Here is a 13,128-nt window from a genome sequence, read left to right on the forward strand (position 1 = left end):
TGAGCTGGGGCTGGGTGCCCTAGGAAATGGGGTGGCCGTTACCGCTGTGTGTGTGGGCAGGGTCCTTGGGACGCCAGGGCCTGTGACCTTAGAAGCGCCCCCAGTGCCACTGACTATGGGGACACAGGCTGGGAGAGCTCAGACCGGGGCGTCCGCGGTGACGGTGTGTGTGAGCATGTGGCTCAGACGGTTAGACGTGTGGCCGATACTGGAGAATCTTCTGTAAGCTGTGACCGCGGTGGCACCAAGCCCTGCTCGCCCCACATGCCCGCCTGTTCTCGGGGGGCCTTCCCTCCGTGGTTCTGCGTGCCTTCCCCCTCCTGCTCAGGTGCCACCCCGATCACTCACTCACCCACAGGCATGTCCTGCACGGGGAGGGGTCTGACCGAGAGCCACGTGTGGATCATGGTGCGTCTTTGTTCTTGCCTCCCCGCGAGGCCCCGGGGCCGGGCGGGGGGCTGGAGCGCTGCCGAGACCCCGTGTGCGTAGTGACAAGCCCGAGTGTGCCCAGCGCCTGCCCAGGCTTCCTCGTGATTCCAGAAACCAGACCACTTGTAACTGGGCGTTGGATCCTCATCATGCCCGCAAGCACCTAGAAGTGAGAACACTGTATTCCTGAGATCTACGCTTGGAGTTTCGTCTCTTTCGTCTCTGGTGAAGCAAATCGAGTAAGAACTGTCTTTCCTTTAGGAAATTGTGTTTTACGCTCAGCATATTCACTCTACATAGCTAATATATCAAGGGGAGTAATGAGCAAACTTTTTATTTCTAATGAAGGAAAGCAGTGCACTTTATTTATAGGTTATAGACTTTGGCTTCTGCAGTGCTTTGTTATCTACACATAACTTGGCCAAAGATGATAAATTGGAAAGAATCGTGTGTTTAGAGTAGTTCACAGCACAGGAAAAATGATGAATGCCACTAAGTAGTGAAAACATGTTGTGATTTTTTATGAAATAAACTCTCAATGTCCTTAAGATGAAGTGTGGTCCTAAAGTTTTTTGCTTATAGGAGGTGAGCGGGATGGAGTCTCAAGACAAAAATCTGTGGAGAAACGCACATGGGTGACATCCCGCCCTGGGATTCAGACATTTATTCAGCACCTGCTGTGTACCCAGCACATCCTAGCTCTGGGGACACCGTGGTGGACGACACCCCGGCTCTCGGGAGCCTCCCTCCCCCGGGTAGGGCGTCAGGGGGCGAGCACCAGCCCCTGGGCCTGGGGAGGGATGATGGGGAGAGGGTCTGCTCAGGCCTGTGTCCCCCTGCGTAGGTGTGTGGTGTGCGGGAACCTCCGTCGGCCCCAGCCGCCCGGCCCTGCGCACGGCTCTCCCACATGGCTCTTGCGTCCCTGCAAACAGGCGGACGCGCCTTCCTTGTCCTCCTCGTGTGCCCCCTGCCGCCGCCTGCATGCAGACTTCTGCTCTTCTCAACCACTTTCCGAGTTGCCACGTGTTGTTCGTAATTCTCCTTGTAGCGGATGTGCGTAAAACATCCAGTTGGGGGCCATGTTTTACCAAGCCCGTGAATTATCTTACGAGGAGGTGATCTCCATGCTTGTGTGTTACATACAGCACGTACGTGTTTTCTGGGTCCGCCTGTTCCGTTACTGTTCTGATGTATTTTGTATCCACATGTACGAGGCAGCGGGATCGGTAGACACTGATGTCTTTGATGTCGTTCTGCTTATGGCTTCTTTCCCCATGTTATTTTCCAGGTTAAAAGTTCAAATGGGTTTTCTGCATCGAAAAGGAAGTAATCCCAGGGCTCCTGAAACATTTGGCCCGTTGTTTACCAACGGTTGTGGGGTCAGTGCTCACTGCCCCTGAGAAATGACGGATATTTTACCAGCAGGGAGTGTTTGCTGTCCGTTTTCCTGGTGTCAGCTTAGTGTGTGTGAACCGGCCCTCATCTGCGTCTCTGATCCCTGCGGGGCTGCACGGGTCTCCTGTGGCTCCGCCTCCTTTCCTTTCTCTCAGAAGGGGGCTGGCAATTCTGGATGTCCAGGGGGATAAAACGTGTCCTTCCGGTGGGCTCTCACCTGCGCGCCCGGAGCGCCTCTCGATTCCGTGCTCCTGTGGTTGGTGTGGAGTGTGTGTGGACACGTCCCCGAGCCACAGCAGGATGGCCGTGGGTCAGAGGCCTCCTGCTCTCAGACTGACCGCACAGCCCGCGCTTACGGCCCGCGAAAATGCCTCGGCACTGCTCCGGGCGCTCCGTCCGTCCGTCTGCAGTGCGGTTCCTGCTCGCTCCTCCTGCCACGTGGGGGAGGCAGGTGCAGACAGGTGGGGTGCCTGGGTGGGTGGCTCCATGGTGGGTCACATGGCCACCTGGAGGGGCCCTGATGCCTCCCAGTCCCCGCCTCCTCCTGCCGGAGCCCCCCCCCCCCAGCTTTGCAGCTCCTGCACACCTTGCCGTCCACACACACGCGTCCTTATCTTCCTGGGGGCAAATAGGCCTTTACACGTTTAGGGAATTTGGCTATGAGGGCTGGGGCCGGGGGAGGTAGGTGTGCTCTCTTCACATCATGGGCCCAATTCCTACTTTTATTATTTTTTTAAGGATTTTATTTATTTGACAGAGAGACACAGCGAGAGAGGGAACACAAGCAGGGGGAGTGGGGGAGGGAGAAGCAGGCTTCCCACTGAGCAAGGAGCCCGACGTGGGGCTTGATCCCAGGACCTTGGGACCATGGCCCGAGCCGAAGGCAGACGCTTAACAACTGAGCCACCCAGGCGCCCCAATCCCTACTTTTAGATAAAGATTTAGTTCATTTATTTTTATTGGGAGGGAATCGATGCATAGCATTATCCTGGTTTAGGCGGACAACATGATGATCTGATGGACGTGTACGTGGTGAAATGGTCCCTGCACTGAGCACGTCCATCACCAGACATGGTTGCAGACGATGGGACACGGATTCAACGAGCGGCCACCATGCAGTCCGTTCTAGCCGGGACCTCCTTGTTTTAGAACTGAATGTTTGTACCTCTTGACTCCCTTCACCCTTGCCCTGCCCCTGCCCATCCCTGGCAGCCGCCGGTCTACTCTGCTTCCGCAGGTTGGGCCGGTTTCCATTCTCCATGTGAGTGAGGTGACGCAGTGGGTGTCCATCTCTGCACAGCGCCCATCCGGTCCTTCGGCGTTGTCCCAGACGGTCAGTACGCGCTGTGTGTCCACGCACCACACTTTCATTCTTTATTCATCTGCTGATGTGGATTTCGGATCCTGGCAGCCTTGCTGTAGGATTGGGGTGCCTTTTATTCTCTTTCTGCCTGACCCCCCGGCCAGGCCCCCCAGCTCCGTGCTGGACGGGAGTGGGGACGGGCTCCCTGTCTCGCTCCTGACGTTTGAGACCAAGTTTTCACCCGTTCACTATTGCGTGTGTTACCCGTGGGCTGGTCACATGAGCACTTTGTTCGGTCGAGGGTTCTTTTTAGTTGTGCTCATAGTGACTTTTGTGAAATGCTGCTTCTGCGTCTGTCCAGATGCTCGTTTGATTGTCCTCTTTCGTTCTGCTGTTGCACGTGGCACGTGGTCTGCGTGTGTTGAACCATCGGGGCGGGAATCGCAGCGATCAGCATGGACGACTGTTTCAATGAGTCAGTTGGCTGGTGTTCCCTTGAGAATTTCTGCCTCTGTGTTCACCGGGGGTAGCGGCCTGCAGTTTTCTTTACTCTGCTGCCCTAATCTGGCTTTGCTGTCAGGAACACGCAGGCCTGAAAGAAGCTTGGGAGGGGTCCCTCTTTTCAGTTTGTTGGGAGTTGGAGAAGGACGGGTGTTCATTTTTTTATATATTTGTACACCCTCTCGCGACCCTGCAGAGCGCCGGCCCAGACGCGGGGGGTTTCTCTGAGGCCCACACAGGCCCCTGCTTTGTGCGCGTGCTCACCAGCCACCTTCCCACAGCCTGTTCGTGCTGCTCTGGGGGGCGCACGCAGGGAACTGGCCATTGGCGGCAGAGTGGGGGGGCTCCGTGGGCCAGTTTGGGGACCGTGGCCCAGCTTCCCGGTGGAGTCTGCAGTGTGCTTAGCAGCATCTGTGTCCTTCAGATGCACTCTGAGAGCCGGGCAGCGTCCCCCCAGCTGCCGCCTGTCCCCCCCAAGGCCCGACCTCGGTGCTCGATCAGGAGGAGTGGGTGTCTGGCAGCGTGCACGCAGCTGGGGCGGGGCTCTCACTTCACCCCTAGGAGGAATCACAGGCCAGAGGTCTCCTGGTGCTGTGGGGAGGGACGTGGGTGCTGTGAGGCTGTCCCCTCGCCTTCCCGGCGGCCAAGTGCAGAGTCTGCTCCAGCCGTGAGCCAGGCATGAGCCCCCGCCTCCTCGCCGGCTCCCCGACTCCACAAGAGCTGCCATCCGTGGAGGACTGTCTACCTCAAACTTAAATATACGGTCCTTCTACAGTTGAGTTCTGTATACTGTGGGAGATTTAGGTGGAGACCCTCGCGGCCGCCAGCGGCACCGCTGGTCCGCTCGGGGGCTGCCCCTTCACTGGGTTGTCCGTCCCTTTGTCCGCGGTCAGTTGACCCCGGGGTTTGTGAGGTTCCAGCCCTGGGACCTCCCCTCCATCCGTTGATCTGTTTGTCTCTTCTCCTTCCGGCACCGCACTATCTTGACTGTCGTAGCTTTGTGGTCTTGAAATCGGGAGCCGTGAGTCCCCACACGTGGCTTTTCTCCCTCAGTGTTGCGTTGGCTACTCCAGGTACTTTGTCTTTCCATGTTTTAGGCTCAGTTTGTCAGCATCTACAAAATCGCCTGCTGGGATACTGACTGGGATTGTGATGAATCTATAGATCAGTCCCGAACAATTGATTTTCTCACAGTATTGAATCTTTCAACACGTGAATATGGAGTATCTCTCCATTTAATTACATCTTCGGAATTGCTATAATTGCATCTTTAAATGTTTGGTAGAATTCAGACTGATTGGCTTTCAGATTCAACATATATTTTAACTAATTTTTTAAGTAATTTCTTAAGCACGGGGAATCTTTCCTCAGCTGTATTTGGCCTGCTGATGAACCCGTCAGAGGCATTCTTCATTTCCCTCAAAGAGTGTTTGATTTCCAGCGTTCTGTGTTGCTTCTTTCTCCGGGTTCACATCCCTCTGCTTTCATTACCCATCTGTTCTCGCGTGTTGTCTACTTCTTTTGTTACAGCTCGTAACATACTCATCACAGTTCTTTTAAATTCCCTGCCTGATGATTTCAACATCTGCGCACTGTGTTAGTCTGGTTCCGATGCTTTTTTCTTCCTTGACTTTTGGGACGCCTCGCAACCTTGTTGTTGCTCAACGCTGACATGTTTGAGGTGGGTGTCAGGGACCGAGGTAAGCGGGAGGCCCGGTGAGGGTTTGTGCTAATCTGGCCGGGAGCTGGGCTGTGTTCTCTGCTCCCCGTGGCTGCTGGTGCCCGAGGCTTCCGGTTCCCCGTGGTCCTTGTTCTTGTCTTCGCTCCTGACGGCGGACTCTCCCTGGGCCACTCCCCAGAGAGGCTGCACCTTGCACCTCTGTCAGCCGTGAGCCACGGGACCGCTTGCCGCGCTGCTGACACACGGGGCGGGGAACTGCCATGATCTCATGATAAATCCTCATCTTTTACCGGGTCTGTGTCTGGGGTGGAGACCCTCCCAAATGTTTCTCCAGTGAGCAGGCATTTTCCCCTTTTTGGGGACCCAGGAAGACCAGGGGGGCTGGAAGGGATGCCCTCCCCTGGATAGGATAGAGCTCCGGCCTCGGGCCCGCCCTGCAGAGTAGGCAGTGATGAGGGCATGGCGGGCGTAACCACGGCTCCTGGCGGCCCCCATGGTGCGCCACGGCTGTGGGAAAGCGACCTCTTCGTTGCTCTCTGGAGACTCGCGGGACCGAGGAGGAGAAGCCAGCGTGCAGGCTCCCGGCAGCAGCACCCGGGGATCTGGTCCTCCGTCCTCGGGACTTCAGTGCCACATTAACTCCCTTGAACTTGGACGTCACTGTGGAAAACAGGTGGCCGTGGGGGTGCACAGTCCCCGAATCATCCGAGGCTGAGTTGTCACCCTGGCAGAAACAAATGGTCGGTTTCTCCACGTCTGCGTGTGGATGAGTCCCGGGTCCCTGACCGTGCGGTTGGAAGTTTTATTCTGTGGAAGAAGGAGCAGAAGTGGTAACTTAGTTCTCCACACATGGCAGTGTGGAGCCGGGGTCTCCACCAACCCTGTCCCCCGTCTGCCTTCCTGAGAGAACCTTGAGTTTTCTGGATGTCCCTCCCCCATGTGACTCAGGGGAGGGTGACCCCAACCCCAGTTCAGGGGTCAGTCCTGATTGCTCTAAAGCGGGCTTTTTGGTCCCACTCTCTGTTCCAGGGCTTGGTTTACACACAGGCAGGGGAGGCCCCTCGGCCAGTGCCATTTGAGGGGACGCTGGCCCCTGCCGAGGAACCGTGGAAACTGGCGTGGCCCAGGAGAGCTGGCCAGGCCACGGTGAACCCCCAGCGATCGCAGCTATGGGAGGATGGATGTTGGCGGGGTCCCTGATGGCAGATGGAGCTGCTTCTGGACCAGTCCTGGAGCCACGGCTGGGAGGGAAGTTTCCTCCTTCCCTTGGACCAGAGAGACCAGGAGGCCCTGGTGTCCCTGAATGGCCAGAGGGGCCCCATGTGCCTACTGCCTCTAGTTTGGGGCTGGAGGCTGGGGACAGGGGGCTGTGAGGGCCAGCCCTGGGGGGAAGCCACCTGCTGCCCTCCTGTCTCCCCGGCCAACGTGGGACTCTTCCTCCCCGCCGGCGTCCTTACAGGAGAGTCAATCAAGAAGATTAATGGGCCTAATGGAGTCTGTCCAGATAAATGGGAGCACGGCCTGACCCTGCATGCTGGGTAGCCTGTCGACAGAATTGGGTATTCGGAGGCCTCCTCCGCTTCTATCAGGTTGACAAGCTGTGTTTGTCACATTGCACACGGCTCGGTCCCTCTCTTCTCCCGGTTTCACAGATCTCCCGGGTTCTGAGAGATTGCTCCTCAGCGAGTCGACTGTCTCCTCTCCTGGTGGGTCCTCTGATGGACCCTGGGCGGGCCCTCTCCCTGTGGGGGCAGGGAGCACAGAACACCCCGGATGCTCCTGCCTGGCTCTGCCGGGAGAATTCCTGTGCCTTCTCAGCGCTCAGGCCAGGACGCGGGCTGCGACTGCCGTGGTTTGTGGGAAGCCGCTCCGCAAGCTTGGGGTGGCCGGAGAAGGTGGGGAGCGTAGGGTCAGCTGCGGATGGCAGCCTGCCTGTCCCCCACAGCTGGAATGTAGGGGTGAGTGCTGGAGCTCACGCAGCCCTCCTGGACATAAGGAGGAATCTGATATGGAGAAATTCCGAGACACGAGATAGAGCGGTGTCCTTCCTTTAAGCCTGTGAACTGCCAAGCAAGCCCGGACCACACTTCTCCACGCTCGGTTTTTGGGAGAGAGAAGTCCCTTGTGTCTGGTCTGCGCTCCCGTGGATTGTGGTCTCCAGGGGCTCACAGCCGCCTCTCACCCTGGCCCGGGCAGCCCGGGCAGGTGCACGTCCAGCCCCTGCATGCTGTGCGGAGTGCAGATGGCCCCGGTGGTGGCTCAGCCCCGAGCCCCTCAGAGGACAGCGTGCGCTGGGGCTGGGGCTGGGGCCACGGCAGGTGTTGATTCCTAGGGGTGGGCTGGGGCCTGTGATTCTGCGTCTGCGGCAGGCTCCCGGGGCATGTCGGGCTGCAGGTCCCCGAGCACACCGGGAGTAGCAGGGGCCCCGGCCCGGGTGTTCTCACCTCCTGCCCACCTCCTGCCTGCAAGAGCAACCCCCAGAGAAAAGCAACCCGCAGAGAGGATTTTCAGGCGGATGGGCCCGGCTCAGGGGAGGGCGGGCTCAGCAACGATCGTGGGTCCCGGCCGCTCCGTCACTCTTCTGCTCAAGGGACAGAGAGGCATTAGCTCTCCGCTCCCCGCCCCTGCTGCCAGCTTCACTCCCCGGCCAGCCTTGCGCCTGTGATACAGGACGTGGGGCGTCGGCGGGTGATGCCTGTAAGCAGCCCAGGAAGGGTCCAGCGGATGCATGAAGAGTCGGGCAGGGGGCTTTCCGAGGTGCTGGGTTGAGAGTGGCTTCAGTTGTCTTTCGGATGCGTGGCTGTGGGCGGGGGCTGAGGCACCACACTCACCCCCCATGTGCCATCCTGGGACTGCCAGGCAGAGATGTCGTGAGTCACTCCTTCGCTGGGCCTGTGGCTTCCCCGGGGAGCCCTCACAGCCCTCCCTCTGCATGGGGGCCGGCAGCAGCCGGGGTCCTGGAGCCAACCGAGATCCTGGGCAAAAGTGGTCGGGAGGGTCCTGGGTCAGTGGAAAGAAGAGAAGTGTCGAGGGAGGAGACGTGGAAGGCAGGGCAGGCAGGGCCAGGTCACGGGCGGCGGGGGGCTGTTGCGCCGAGAGACGTGGGACGCGCAGCGGGCGACGGGGCCCGTCAGGGACGAAGCCTACGGCTGTAGCCTAAACACACGGGCAGCGCTGCCACGGACACGTGGTTTCCACGATGGAAACCTACCAAACCTCCCGGAATTGGGGCAACACCCACAAGGCCTTGTCCTGTCTGCACGCGTCCTCAGGAGCCCCAGCGCAGGGGGCTGTGTGTCCTGAACGTCTGCAGCCCGGACTCCAGATGCCCCAGGGCCTCGTGAGGTCGGCCTTGGAGGTCAGAGAACTGCCCGCTTACTGTCGGTCAGCGGTGGGGAGTTCGAGTCTCTTCGGACGAGCCCCCCGCGCTCTCCCAGAGATAATCTCATGAGACGCCTCACGTCAGCCCCACAGGACTTGGTGACAGGTTCCTCCTGGGACAAGACGTCAGTGGCTGGTCTCCACCTGATGGATCCCCTGCATGGCAGTTCCTTCGTGTCAGCGCGCTGTGGACTCGCGGGCGCGCGCTTCGAACCCAGGATAGGTCTGTGCGCCCCGGGCACCGTCCGCTCCCCTGCAGAGGCGGGACCCGCCTCTGCTGGGAACCGCAGGGCTCCGGGGCGGGCACAGAGGGCCGAGGACCGCCGCGGGCAGCGGCAGGAGCGGGGAGGGCTGGCCAGTGGGTGCGGCCACGCGGGAGGCAGGGCAGAGCCGCTGGGGAGCGAAGGAAGTGGGGGACGTTGCATCTGATCCTGGGGAGGTCGCCGGCGGCCTGGGAGGGGGCGCTGGGCTGCTTTGTCAAACACAGCCTTTCCTGGGGCAGAGACCAAACTGGAGGACCAGCGGCTGGGCAGGACTTGGCCCGGTCAGCGCTTCAGCGGCTCGGACGAGGGGCTGGTGCTCAGCAATGGAGAAGACTCGTGGCCAGTTCTGATTCCTGGATGTTCTTGTGGCTCAGGCAGCCCCGGGCCATCCCGTGTGGCAGCCGTGGCCAGTGCTGGGCACGTGGCCGGTGCTGGGCCGTGGACACTGCTTCAGGGGGCACCCCGCCACCAGCAGCACCCCGTCCCCGCCCTGTCCACTGTGCCCCATAACCACCTGCCGGAGGGGGTACCGAGAATCCAACTTGGCATCCAGTCACTGAATGGACCTTTGGAAATTTTAGGCTGCTCCTGACCTTGAGAAGGTTTGAGCCCAGGTCAGAAGACGGGCCCGGCCAAGCAGTTCGGCAAATCACCGCACAACATCCCAAAGGAACCGGAGTGGGAGACCTCGATCCACGTCCCTGGTGCGATGGCTGCAGAATGACGTCCCTGAGGAGGTCCACACCCGGCCCCAGGGCGCGGGACTGTGTCAGCTTATGGGGAAACCGCGCTCCAGTGATCGGGCGACCGGACAGATCTTGAGACGGGAAGGATGGTCGGGATTACCTGTGTGGGTCCTTAAACTGGGAGGACCCTTCCCAGCTGGCCAGAGACCAGATGGGAGGACGAGGGCCGATGTGCAGTGTGAGAGGAGCTCGAAGTCGGAGCAGGGGGCCCTGAGCCAAGGCACTCACACGGCCCCTCAAGGGGGAAGGCCCTCGGCCGACAGCCCAAAGGAGACTGTAGGGAAGTCCTACAACCACAGGAATTCTGCCTACAACCCGAATGAACGAGGAAGCGGACCCTGCCCTAGAGCCTCGGAGAGAAAGGCAGCCAGGCGATACAGTGATTTTAGCCCGGGGAGCCCCATGTCACACTTTTCGCCTGCAGAGCTGCGAGAGAAGACATTCGTATCTAAGCCACTGACTTTGTGGGGATTTGTTAGGTCAGCATTGGGAAACAAAAGAGGTGAGGCTGGTTCTGGAAGGAACAGAAGCCCACCTCCAGGGGGCACAGACTGAAGCCAGGTGCGTGCCCAGTGCTGCAGCTGCTGCCTCCCGGGGAAGCTGGTCCAGCTCGGCAGAGGATAAAGTCAGAGCGGGGAGTGGAGGGGACATGGTGGTGTCCCGTTGTCTGGCGTCTGCTCCTCCCGAAATTCATGCCGGTCTGCCTCCTGTAGTTGCTGGCCCACCCGACTCAGGTAGGATCCAGGTGGGACCAGATGGCGCACCCAACATGCGTGACTGAAGAGTCTGGAGGCATCCTCAGAGGTACAGGCAAGTGAAGGGGACCCGCAGGAACACGGAAGCACCCCTGGGCCTCGCAAGAGTGGGGAGTCTTTATCCTGGGCTTGTCTGAATGACGAGGGAGGGAGGAAGCAGACTTTCTGGGAGCCGGGGAGAGCGGCTGTGGGCAGGATCTGTGACCTTAGAGAAATGCAGCCTCCGTCAGAGCCGCAGGCCAGCAGGACAGAAGCAGAAATGGCCCAGCCTCCCTCTCCTGCTGCCCTCCAGTCTCCTGCCAAGTCCCCCCAACTGGCTGAAGCCAACCAGGAGCTGAAGAGCTGCTTTCAGGCAGACTTGGGACCAGCCTCCCTGCACAGAGCAGGGCAGGGAAGAGGGAAGAGCGGAACAGGAGGGGCGCAGAGAACAACCAGCTCAGAACCCTTCTTCGTGGTCCTTGACCGACAAAGGCCCCTTGACCTCTGGCATTTGGAATTGTGTTTCTGTTGCCCGAAACCGGGAGTTCTGACTACTCAGTCTATTTCCATGACGCGCTACTGGACCACAGTCTGATCCTGGACTGTACCAGCCCAGAGCCTGGTATACGGTACGTGCGCAAGAACATCTATGGAATGGCTGGTTGGGTGGACAATAAAATCTCACGTAGATGCTACAGGGGCAAGACTCTGATGGATAATCCCTGCCCGGGTTTATGACCTTCTACCCTGTCCTTAGGTGAGAAAAGCATCTTTGCCACGTTCTGCTGTCCCAGAGCGAGGGAGAGGTTGGGCCAGCAGTCACAGAGCCTCTCCTTTGCAGAGACTACGGCCCAGCAGGGCACCGAGCTCTTAGTGGTTCGTCAATGGCTATTTTACACGAAAGAAGAAAAGGGCATGAGTGACGGCTTCCGTGTCCATTGCAAACCATGTGCGCCTCCTACAGAATTGCCCCCGACGCTAGGACTTCAGAAGGGCGGCTTCTTGGGAGTGTCGTGACACAGTGGCCCCTCATTCCATGATCCCTCTCGTCACTAACCAGACTAGACATCTAGACACGAGCCAGCCTCAGGCCCTGGACACCAGGCACCCGTCTGCCTAGCAGACAAACCCACCCCTTTGAGCACAGGCTCAGCCTGGCTGTGTTCCTCCTAACACTGTGGGGCTTGGTGCCTGTGTCCTGCTGGAGAAGCGCTGCTGGGAGCTGGAGAGGGACAGACCAATCAGTTCGGTTTCAGGGTAAAAGCTGGGAGAAACGCTGAGTTCCTGGCAGGGGGCCCTGCTTCTCGGGGGAAAGTGTACAACTGTGTCCTGAAGGGAGTATTGATTGCTCTGATTGAGCCTGGAGTCTGGAGTGTGTGCGATCAAGGTCTGCAGAGCCTCGCGCAATCTTCGCGGCAGTTCCTGTAGCAGAGCGAGTGTGTTTGCTGTGGGAAATTCTCCATGCCTGGACAGCCTGTGACCCAGTCTCCCACCCCCGCCCCCACCTCTGTGCAGGGGCAGCCGTGTTGTCGGCCCCATTCCCTCTCCCCTGTGCTCTTTGCATAGGAAGGATGCTTCTGCTGGAGGAAGACACGGGATTTATCCCAGCACATTTCAGCGGGAACCTGCCTGGCATGCTCTCTCCTTTGTGCATTAAGCAAGATGGTTTGAGCTCCACGCAGAACTCAAAGCTGAGCTCGGCTCAGGACAGATTCCAAGAGCTGCTGAGTGCTGGGCATCTCCCTGGGAGGACATGTGGTCAGCCTGGCCGTGCTCCTGAAACCACAGATCCTGGGACTGCTCCCCCCCACCATGCTTTCCTCTGGAGTGTGAGCTGGCCCAGGCGGGGGGCTGTGGGGAAAACACAGGGAGGCTCAGAGGTGGTACCTGGATAACTAGGGAATATCTCATTCCAGGCCCGCCAGGTGCAAGAGACAGAAAACCCGATGCCAACGAGCTTCAGTAGGAGATTGACCGACTCCGCTACCTGGGCAGAGTGAACAAAATCAGGGAACGCTGGATCGGGACTGCAAGAACCAATGTCAAGATCCTGTTTTCTCTGTCCATCCTGAGGTTGCATCTTCTTTGTACTGGTTAATATAACCCCAGCTCCTCCCTGACGGTGGCTGCTGTCCTGGGTTTTTTAAATTGTTATGTTAATCACCATACATTACATCATTAGTTTTAGATGAAGTGTTCCATGATTCATTGTTTGTGCATAACACCCAGTGCTCCATGCAGAACGTGCCCTCCTTAATACCCACCACCAGGCTAACCCAACCTCCCACCCCACTCCCCTCTAGAACCCTCAGTTTTTCAGAGTCCATCGTCTCTCATGGTTCGTCTCCCCCTCCGATTTCCCCCGCTTCATTCTTCCCCTCCCGCTACCTTCTTCTTCTTCTTCTTCTTCTTCTTCTTTTTAACATATATTGCATTATTTGTTTCAGAGGTTCAGTTTGTTTTTCAGAGTCCATCGTCTCTCATGGTTTGTCTCCCCCTCCGATTTCCCCCCTTCATTCTTCCCCTCCTGCTATCTTCTTTTTTTTTCTTAACATATAATGTATTATTTGTCTCAGAGGTACAGGTCTGTGATTCAACAGTCTTACACAATTCACAGCGCTCACCATAGCACATACCCTCCCCAGTGTCTATCACCCCCCCCCCCCTCCCCCCCCCCCCCCCCCCCCCCCCCCCC

The sequence above is a fragment of the Neomonachus schauinslandi genome, chromosome 14, assembly GCF_002201575.2.
Source record: "Neomonachus schauinslandi chromosome 14, ASM220157v2, whole genome shotgun sequence".
Taxonomy (NCBI): Eukaryota; Metazoa; Chordata; class Mammalia; order Carnivora; family Phocidae; genus Neomonachus; species Neomonachus schauinslandi.